At 49.6% G+C, this 10,417-nt stretch overlaps 1 long non-coding RNA gene across 1 annotated transcript in view; it reads left to right on the top strand.

The window, feature by feature from the left end:
* Positions 1–4,578: 4,578 nt before the first annotated feature.
* The window catches only part of LOC134735650 (uncharacterized), a 59,612-nt gene continuing 53,773 nt past the window's right edge, over positions 4,579–10,417 (top strand). Inside the window, exon 1 of the long non-coding RNA XR_010118975.1 lies at positions 4,579–4,978. This is a non-coding gene — a long non-coding RNA (uncharacterized lncRNA). The remainder of the gene's footprint in view (positions 4,979–10,417) is intronic.

Here is a 10,417-nt window from a genome sequence, read left to right as displayed (position 1 = left end):
CTGATACTGTCCACCCAGTGGCCACTGCTCCTTGTGGAACCACTAGAAGACTGTGGAGTCCTGGGCCCCACCCTGGAGGAAGCAGAGTTCGGGAATTCCCTAACTTCTTCCTGCAGATGTTGGAACAGCTAAAAGAGAAAATGAGGGAGATGAATGGCTGATTATTTGGATTTTGACCTCCTAGATCCTATACACCTTAAGATACCAGAATAAAAAGGCTCTTAGTGGAGCAGATGGGCAAGGGACAAGAATGTGTTTGCCCAAGGACTGGCTGTGCACAGAGCAAGCTTTAAACTGCATATTGCAGAGAAGGGAGGACGCTCTGGGGAGTCCACGGCTTGGGTTGCTGTGGAGGACATCCGTGCAGTGTAGAAAGTCCTAGAAGATGGGAAGGGCCTGGTGATTCCTGTGGGGAACAGTTAGGGCAGTGGTCAAAAATAACAAGTGTGGCCCAGAAGTAGGGACTCGCCGGTCAGAGGTCTCAGAGGTTGTGGAATGAGACTGAGAATGAAGTAGGTGGAGCAAGATGGTGCCCCATTCAAAACGGGGAGACCCAACCGTGAGTCTAAAGCAAGTGGGACAAAGAGAGACTTACAGTGACCACAAGAGAAGGACAGAAGTTCTGCTGTTATCAGAGCAGACCTGGACACAGGAAGAATTCTGTCCTGATTTGGACAGAGCTCCCTGGGTGGGCAGTGGTATGATTTGGCTGTGTCCCCACCCAAATCTCATATTGAATTGTAGCTCCCATAATCCCCACATGTCATGAGAGGGACCAGGTGGAGATAATTCAATCATGGGTTGGCTTCCCCCATCCTGTTCTCATGATAGTAAATAAGTCTCACAAGATCTGACGGTTTTATAAAGGGCAGTTCCCCTGCACACACCCTCTTGCCTGCTGCCATGTAAGACGTGCCTTTGCTCCTCCTTCACCTTCTGCCATGATTGTGAGGCCTCCCCAGCCATGTGGAACTGTGAATCCATTATACCCCTTTTTCTTTATAAATTACCCAGTCTCTTGTATGTTTTTACTAGCAACGTGAGAACAGACTAGTACAGGCAGAGAGCAGAGTCCTGGAGTGAGGCATCTGCCGAGAGCTGCTGTTTATCAGAATCAGATTCCCTCACCCACCTGTGTCCATGGAGCAACAGTTATAAGCCAGGCACTGTGACACATGCTGGGGTCACAGTGGAGAACAAGAGAGACTTTATGATCCTTTTCCCCCAAGAGCTGACATGTGGATGCAGGAGACAAGCAAAAGCCAAAACTAAACAAGTCAACAGACCAATAAATGCAATGATTGCAAGTTAGCTCAAGTATTCTGAAGAAACAAGGGACTAAGATGGGGAAAGATTGAGGGCGACCTACAGAAGGAAGGGTCAGCAGGGGAAGCCCTTGGAGGATGTGAACTTCACCCCAAGACCTAAAGCAAGAGAAGAAGCTAGCTAAGCAAAAGGGAGCTGGAGCAGCAGGTGCAAAGGTCCTGGGGTAGGAAAAAGTTGGGCATATTTAAGGAACAGAAAGAACAGTCTGGAAGTATAATGGGATGAGGTTGGGGAGAAGGATAGGGGCTTTCAGAGTTCTCAGCAGGAGGGAAACATGATCTGCTTCATGTTTTAAGAAGGGCATTTTCACTGGGCTCCATGGCTCACACTTGTAATCCCAGCACTTTGGGAGGCCAAGGTGGGCAGATCACGAGGTCGGGAGTTCGAGACCAGCCCGACCAACATGGAGAAACCCCGTCTCTACTAAAAATACAAAATTAGCCGGACGTGGTGGTGCATACCTATAATCCCAGCTACTCGGGAGGCTGAAGCAGGAGAATCTCTTGAACCTGGGAGGCAGAGGTTGCAGTGAGCTGAGATTGTGCCATTGCACTCCAGCCTGGGCAACAAGAGCAAAACTCCGCCTCAAAAAAAAAAAAAAAAAAGGGAGATCCAGTCAGAAAAGTTGAAATTCTGATTGTGTAATTACACATAACTTCTTTCCAATGAGGGAAAAATCGTCAGTGACTGACTATAAACATCATTCCAGAGGACAGGAGAGCTGAGAATTTTAAGGGATAGGTTACTAGAAAGGAAAGAACAGTACCTAAACATGGACAAATACAAGAAACGGATAGACATCTCAGAAGAATCATCTCAGGAATCGAAAGCACAATAGAACAATTCAGGACAACATAAAGGCAAGAAGGGAGGGAGGGCCGGTGGGGACAAAGGTGCAGTGTTGCCGGGAGGCGTGGGAAAAGGAGATTTGCTATTATCCCAAGTTGTTTCTGCATTTGTATCAGGGGAGATCTTCGGGCAAACATGGCGCGTGTCACCATTCACAATGAGTGAGCCACAAACCTGCCCCAGTGAAGAGCAGGTCACCTGTCACGTAGGGGACTGAATGGACAGCCAGGAGACTTCGCGATCTGCAGCTCCCCACCCTCCAACACACACACCTGATGCCAGGTGACAATGCAGGTATTACAGTGCGCTGTCATACAGACATGTGGAAAATAGCAAGACCACGGGCTTTCCCTAAGGAGAGTTTGCCTTTTCTTAAAATTTTTATTATTTTTTTTTCAAGACAGAGTCTTGCTCTGTCACCCAGGCTGGAATGCAGCGGCACAATCTTGTCTCACTACAACCTCTGCCTCCCCGGTTCAGGCAATTCTCCTGCCTCAGCCTCCCAAGTAGCTGGGACTACAGGCACCCGCCACCATGCTGGCTAATTTTTTTTTTTTTTTTTTTGTATTTTTAGAGAGATGGGGTTTCACCATGTTGGCAAGGCTGGTCTCAAACTTCTGACCTTGTGATCTGCCTGCCTCGGACTCCCAAAGTGCTAGGATTACAGGCGTAAGCCACTGCCCCTGGCCATGCCCTTTATTTTTGGCGTCCCAATATCGGTTGTGGCTGCCTCTGTGAGTTGGAAGCTGTGTTAGGAGGCAGCCCTCACCCTCCTGAACAGAAGTCTAAGGAGACTGCACTCTCCTCCCTGATGGCCAGGGAGTGGGGCATGGCTCTGAGACCTGGTGGATCGATGCGCTTGACTGCACAGGTGGATGCAGGGACTGTTGAGGATTTTGCCCATGGAGGTTTCGCAGGCAGCAGCATCGCTACCACACTGTGCCTTAGATGTGCACAACCCAGACCCTGTCTCCTGCAGCTGGTCTCCCCTGATCCCTGCCTGGTTTTTCTTTCTTTGTTTAACACTCTTTATTTTGAAATAATTATAAATTCATGGCTGGGCGCGGTGGCTCACGCCTGTAATCCCAGCACTCTGGGAGACGGAGGCGGGTGGCTCACCTGAGGTCAGGAGTTCAAGACCAGCCTGGCCAACATGGCGAAACCCTGTCTCTACTAAAAACACAAATATTAGCTGGGCATGGTGGCGGGTGCCTGTAATCCCAGCTACTCGGGAGGGTGAGGCAGGAGAATCGCTTGAACCTGGGAGGCAGAGGTTGCAGTGAGCCGAGTTGTGCCACTGCACTCCAGCCTAGGTGACAGAGCGAGACTCTGTCTCAAATAAATACATAAATAAATAAAAAGATATAAATTCACAGGAGGTTACAAGGATCATACAGAGGGTTCCTGCGTGGCTGTAACTTCCCCCAGTGGATGTATCTCACGTAGATATAGCACAATACAAGAACCAGAAAAAGGGCCTGTACAACGTGTGTACAGCCCTGGCTCCCTTTAAAGCCTGGCTCGGGGACTTACTACTGGTTGATGCCCCATCCAATATCCTTCCAATAAATTGTCATTCTATCTAAATTAGCCAGAGTCCATTTTGCCCTCTGTCACTAGGAGCCATGAGTGGTCTGGTTAGGATTGGGAAGGTTAATACAACCTAGAAGTCTGGAGACCTCACAGCATCAGTAAGGAATGGAGAGTGGGAAAGTGGGCTCCTAGACCCAGACCTCAGGCCGGGGGGACAGTAAGACAAGAAGCTGAAGCGGAAGTTCATGAAGGATGCGTCTGGACTTTCCTCCGTGAGCAGGGGGACCTGTCAGAGGTTTCCGAGATGGGGCTGACAAGATCAAAGAGCCTCTGGCCGCAGAGCGAGGGCTGGGTTGGAAGCGTGGGATTGGGCATTGATGATAAATCGTCCAGAGACATGGACAGGGCATGAGAGGAAGGGATGATTTAGGAATGATTCAGAGGTAGACCTGGCAGGTCTGGAACTTGGTTAGGAGGAGGAGGAAGAGGAGGAAAAAGAGGGAGGAGGAGGAGGAAAAGGAGGAGGGCGGGTGGAAGGGGCTAAAGGGTTTTGAGTCACAGACTCCAGCTTCATCTTCACTGCAGATTAAATGATTGAATTTCAAAGCTTCCAGGAAATGGAAGGCCACTCCTCCAGAGACCTTGGGCCCGGCTTTATCAGCGGCAGCACCGTGTGGGTTCAGGGCTTGCTTATTAGACAGGATTCTTTCCCTCCCGTGGAATTGAAAGACTCATTCGGGCGGTGTACCGCTGCCTCTGTGTGTGTGTGCGCTGTCTTTGGAGCCAGGGGCTTGGTGGGATCTGCTGATGTTTGCCAGCCCTGCTGATAATCCCCTTTTTCTCCATGTGGGTTTATAACAATTGTTAGGTAACAAGAGCACCCTAATGGCGCTGGTTCCGGGTTCTTCTTCCTCCCCAACACAGGCCCGCCAAAAGGAGCCAATCAGAGGTCACGCCTTCCCGCCTCAGCCTAGACGCAGCCCCTCAGCCAACCAGCGACCCCCACGTAACGTCCCTAGGCATAAAAGACGGAGGCTGCAGAGCCCTCGCTCTCTTTCTTCTTCCGTTTCGGCTCTCCCTCGGACTCCTCCAGTAAAGATCTGGTGACTGCAACCGGTGTGGTGTGGTCTGAGTCTGAGCCTACAGAGTCACCCTTTCAACAATAATGATGATATCTAACATTTCTGAAGCGGTTCCTCTGTGCCAGACACTTTGCTAAGTGCCTCATGCCTTTCAACTTATATTTAATCATCGCTGTTCTAGGAGACAGGTACTGTGTGTGATTGCCCCTGTTTTCCACTGCAGTATGGGAATCAGGCAGACTGAGGCCAAAGCATCATTTTCTTTTGTTTTCTTTATCATCTTTAATTGACACCAAAATAATTGTACATATTTATGGGATACAGTGTGATGTTTTAATACGTGCATACAATGTATAGTGATCAAATCGGCGTAATTAACCATCACCTCACACATTGATCATTTCTTTGTGTTAGAAAACTTCGAAACAAAGCATCATTTTTATTTATTTATTTGTTTGTTTGTTTTGAGACAGAGTTTTGCTCTTGTTGCCCAGGCTGGAGGGCAATGGGGCAATCTCGACTCACTGCAACCTCCGCCTCCCTGGTTCAAGCAATTATCCTGTCTCAGCTTCCAGAGTAGCTGGGATTACTGGCGCCCGCCACCATGCCCAGCTGATTTTTGTATTTTTAGTAGAGACGGGGTTTCGCGATGTTGGCCAGGCTGGTCTGAACTCCTGACCTCAGGAGATCCACCTGCCTCGGCCTCCCAAAGTGCTGGGATTACAGGCGTGAGCCACCACGCCCGGCCAAAGCGCCATTTTTATTACTGCACAAAGAGGCTGCCACAGGACATGGCTCAGCCTCTTTAGGTTTCCCAGCCAAGAGTGGACTTGCAGATTCTCCCCAGGTTAGAAAGCCGCAGGCAGCACTTTGCCACTAGAAAGGAAAGAAAGTTACCTAAACATGGACAAATACAAGAAATTGGTAGACATCTCAGAAGAATCATCTCAGGAATACAAAGCATGATAGAAGGGAACATATATATACATATTTTTTTTTTAGACCGAGTTTTGCTCTTGTCACCCAGGCTGGAGTGTAGTGGCGCGATCTCGGCTCACTGCAACCTCTGTCCCCTGGGTTCAAGCAATTCTCCTGCCTCAGCCTCCCGAGTACTTGGGATTACAGGCATGCGCCTCCGTGACCAGCTAATTTTGTATTTTTAGTAGAGACGGGGTTTCTCCATGTTGGTCAGGCTGGTCTCAAACTCCCGACCTCAGGTGATCCGCCCGCTTTGGCCTTCCAAAGTGCTGGGATTACAGGCATGAGCCACCGCGCCCAGGAGAAGGGAAATTTAAAAACAGTTAGGGAAAAACAACATCCGGCCTTACTGTAAAGACAGTTTCCTGTCTGCTCTGATCACTGAGGAGTGGGCAGAGCTCGCATAGAGAGGGGGCCCACGCCCTTCTCCAAGATACATTTTTTTTTTTTAGACGGAGTCTCGCTCTTGTCCCCCAGGCTGGAGTGCAATGGTGTGATCTCGGCTCACTGCAACCTCTGCCTCCCAGGTTCAAAGTGCTGGGATTACAGGTGTGAGCCACTGTGCCCGGCAGTCTCACTTTGTTGCCCAGACTGGAGTGCACTGGTGCAATCTTGGCTCACTGCAACCTCTGCCTCACGGATTCCAGCGATTCTCCTGCCTCAGCCTCCCAAGTAGCTGGAAATACAGGTGCCCACCACCATGCCTGGCTAATTTTGTATTTTTAGTAGAGACAGGGTTTCATTATGTTGCCCAGGCTGGTCTTGAACTCCTGGCTCAAGTGATCCTTCCACCTCGGCCTCCCAAAGTGCTGGGATTATAGGCGTGAGCCACCACCGCACCTGGCAGAGATGCATTGATCAGGATATCAGCCCAGTCTTAGGGAAAGAGTAAGGGTAGAGAGAAGTCACCAGGGTCCCCCAGCCCAGGACCCCACCTGGAGATGCTTCCCTAGCTAGGGACAAAGAAGGGCTGATGTTTTTGTGAGGCTGGTAACAGTGCTTTCCCAACAAGGTGAAGACAGTGTTGATGGGAGAAGAGGAGGGTCCCAGTGTTGGAAGCTACAGGGACCACAGGGTGTGAGGACTGGCGGGTGATCAAAAGCCTTCAGAGCAATAACAGTGAAGAGGAAGGGACAGAAATGCAAGTTGTTGAGGAAGCAGGATGAATGAGGCTTGGTTTGACCCCTGAGAGGTGGGGGTGATGGTGACTCGTGGGGTCATGGGCTGCTCACTGGGACCCAAACAGACAGGATGCTCAGCTCACGGAGAGAGGGGCCAGGTGCAGGCAGGAGTCGCCATCCCTGCCTGGGGCACCCTGCCAGGCCATGAGACATGAAGGCTAGGTGTCAAAGAGCTGATTGGAGTCAGGGGTCTGGAGTGTGGACTAGATGTCAGGGACACAGGGAGAAATTTGGAAACCATCCACTTACTGTTGCTGTTTAAAGTCATAGGCATGAGGGGACAAAAGAACTCTTTCTCTCTCTCTCTTTATTTCTTTCTCTTTCTTTCCTTTCCTTCCTTCCTTCCTTCCTTCCTTCCTTCCTTCCTTCCTTCCTTCCCTCCCTCCCTCCCTCCCTAACTCTCTCTCTCTCTTTCTCTCTTCCTCTGTCTCTCTTTCTTTCTTTTCTCTTTCTTCAGGGTCTTACTCTGTTGTCCGGGCTGGAGTGCAGTGGCACTGGGCTTAAGCAACCCTCCCACCTCAGTCTCCCAAGTAGCTGGGATTGCAGACATGCGCCACCATGCCCAACTAATTTTCGTATATTTTCACAGAGACAGGGTCTCACCATATTGCCCAGGCTGGTCTTGAGCTCCTGGGCTCAAGCAATCCACTCTTCTAGGCTTCTGCTAGTGCTGGGATTACAGGTGTGAGCCACCAAGCCTAGTCAACATTTTTTTTTCTTTTAGAGACAGGGTCTTTCCCTGTCTCCCAGGCTGGAGTGCAGTGGTGCCATCATAGTTCACTGTATTCTTGAACTTCTGGGCTCAAGCAATCCTCTGCCTCGGCCTCCTGAGTAGTTGGGACTTCGGGAGTGCACCACCACACCTGGCTAATGTTTTCTTAAGTTTTCTAGAGATGGGCTCTCACTATGTTGCCCTGGCTGGTTTCAAACTCCTGGTCTCAAGCAATCCTCCTGCCTCAGCCTCCCAAAGTGCTGGGATTACAGGTGTGAGAGCCACTGTACCCATCTGAACTTTTAAAGCAATCAGAGAAGGGAGTCCAGGACATGGGCCTGTCGGGGGGTGGGGCGGGGGGCTGCTTTTGTAGACAATTGGGTGGGGGGCCTCTGGGGAATGGGACTGGAGGTGGTGGTTGAAACAATGTGTGAGAGAGATTTCTTAGAGTAAGAGCTGGGTGTGGTGGTGGTGGGCATCCTGCAGAAAAGGAGAGGATGCCTCTAAATACTTGCAGGGAGACCACGTGTAAGAGTGCGGACTTGGCAAGGTGTGGTGGTTCACACCTATAATCCCAGCACTTCAAGAGGCCAAGGCAGATGGATCACCTGAGGCCAGGAGTTTGAGACCAGCCTGGCCAAGATGGCGAAACCCTGTCTCTACTAAAAACACAAAAAATTAGCCAGGCGTGGTGGCAGGCACCTGTAATTCCAGCTACTCGGGAGGCTGAGGCAGGAGAATTGTTTGAACCCGGGAGGCAGAGGTTGCAATGAGCTGAGATTGCGCCATCGCACTCCAGCCTGGGCAACAAGAACAAAAATTCCATCACACACACACAAAAAAAGAGTGTGGACTTATTTTGTCCATACTTGCAGTATGATTTTTGGCTTAACACAAGGAAAATTTGCCCAAATCCAGAGCAATGCAGAGCTGGCCAAAATCATCTACAGGGAATTCAGCTTCCGATGGGCACTTGGGAGAGGTAATCTTTTTGTTTTTGTTTATTATTATTTATTTTGAGACTGTGTTATGTGACTGGCTAATTTTTGTATTTTTGGTAGACATGGAGTTTTACCATGTTGTCCAGGCTGGTCTCAAACTCCTGGGCGCAAATGATCCGCCGGCCTTGGCATCCCAAAGTGCTGGAATTACAGGCGTGAGCCACAGAGCCCTGCCCCCGGGGAGACGGTCTTTCAACCTTTAGATTTGATTGTTTCTGGGGTTCCCACTTCAGTTGGAAACAAAGGAAAAAAGAATTCGCTTTGTGTCAAAACTAGCTTTTTAATGAAAATATAAGTAACTAAATCCAGTTATTTGATACACTAATTGAACTCTGACGGTGCTGGGCACTGGGATGTGATGGTGAACAGCTGCAGGCAAAGCCACCTGTGGCCCTTATGGAATTTGGGGATGGATACTTCGGTTTCCGCCTGTATGTGCATATTTACTTTTTATCCAGGAAGTGCAGTCTACCGTCATTTCCATATCTTCCTATTGGTCACTGGAGTGTAGCAAAAAGATCAGTGTTGAAAAAAGGGACTGAATCAGTTCAACAACACATCAGAGATGAAACATCTGGTCACCAGCATGTAGGAAATTATTCGAAAGTTGAATAGATGAGTAACTGTCCCACTTTCTCAAGAGAACTTCCCTTTTCATCAAAAGAAAAACACATTCCACGTATTCAGCACTGATAGAAGCCTCAGTGATGAGGGTAGTGATGTGGGATATTTCGGTACTGAGTAATTTACAGTACAGACGCTTCATTCGTGCTGCCCGGACGCTGCCTCGAAGCCACATGTCTGTGCCAAAGGAGGCGGCATCAACAAAATCAAAGGCATGTGATGCAGCTCGTTAGTAATCCATCAAGTCCCTGTCTCAAAACATCTCACTCCTATTCCTATTCTATGCCTTTCCCCACTCAAAAAGTGCCACGGATTTATTAACCTTTGTTATTCCTTCATCAAATATTTATACAGGGCTTCTGGGTGCAGACTCAGAACTGGGCACTAGGTGAATGGGGGGGGTTAGGGGGAGGGCTAGACAGACAGGTCCAGGCCCCAGGAGGTAGGGGACGGTCAGGCAGGATTCTCTGAGTGAAAAGAATGGAAATCAAGGCAGCTATGGGAATGAGAAGGGAGGCTGACTCAGGAGGACTCGGGAAGCCTGTAGAATGGAAGGCAAGGGTGATGGAAGATGGGGGGATGGAAGATGGGGGGATGGGCAGGCGTGAGGGGGAGGGGTATGGAGGTGGAAGCAAGGAGGGATGGGCATTCGAAGAGCAGCAGTCCAAGAGAAGTCTCTTCTGGGCACCACCTTTGAAATAAATCTGCTCCAATGGTTTTTTTGTTGTTGTAACTTTTTTTTTTTTTTTTTGAGACGCAGTCTCCCTCTACCGCCCAGGCTGGAGCGCAGTGGTGGATCTCGGCCCCTGCAACATCCACCTCCCCTGTTCAAGCGACTCTCATGCCTCAGCCTTCCAAATAGCTGGGATTACAGGTATGCGCCACCACGCCCAGCTAATTTTTGTATTTTTAGTATCTAATTTTTGTATTTTCAGGCTGGTCTCAAACTCCTGACCTCAGGTGATCTGCTTGCCTCGGACCCCCAAAGTGCTGGGATTATAGGCGGGAGCCACGGCGCCGGCCTGTTGTAAATTCTAATGCCACCTGCACTCTAGGATCAAATTCCAGAGGGGAGTTGTCTGAATGGCCTGGCTTTTGTCACACCCTCTAGAAGAGGGGACACATTGGCTG

This window comes from Symphalangus syndactylus, chromosome 22, assembly GCF_028878055.3.
Source record: "Symphalangus syndactylus isolate Jambi chromosome 22, NHGRI_mSymSyn1-v2.1_pri, whole genome shotgun sequence".
NCBI classification, from domain to species: Eukaryota; Metazoa; Chordata; class Mammalia; order Primates; family Hylobatidae; genus Symphalangus; species Symphalangus syndactylus.
Note: the sequence above shows the minus strand (reverse complement) of the source record. Positions and strands in the feature narration are given on the sequence as shown.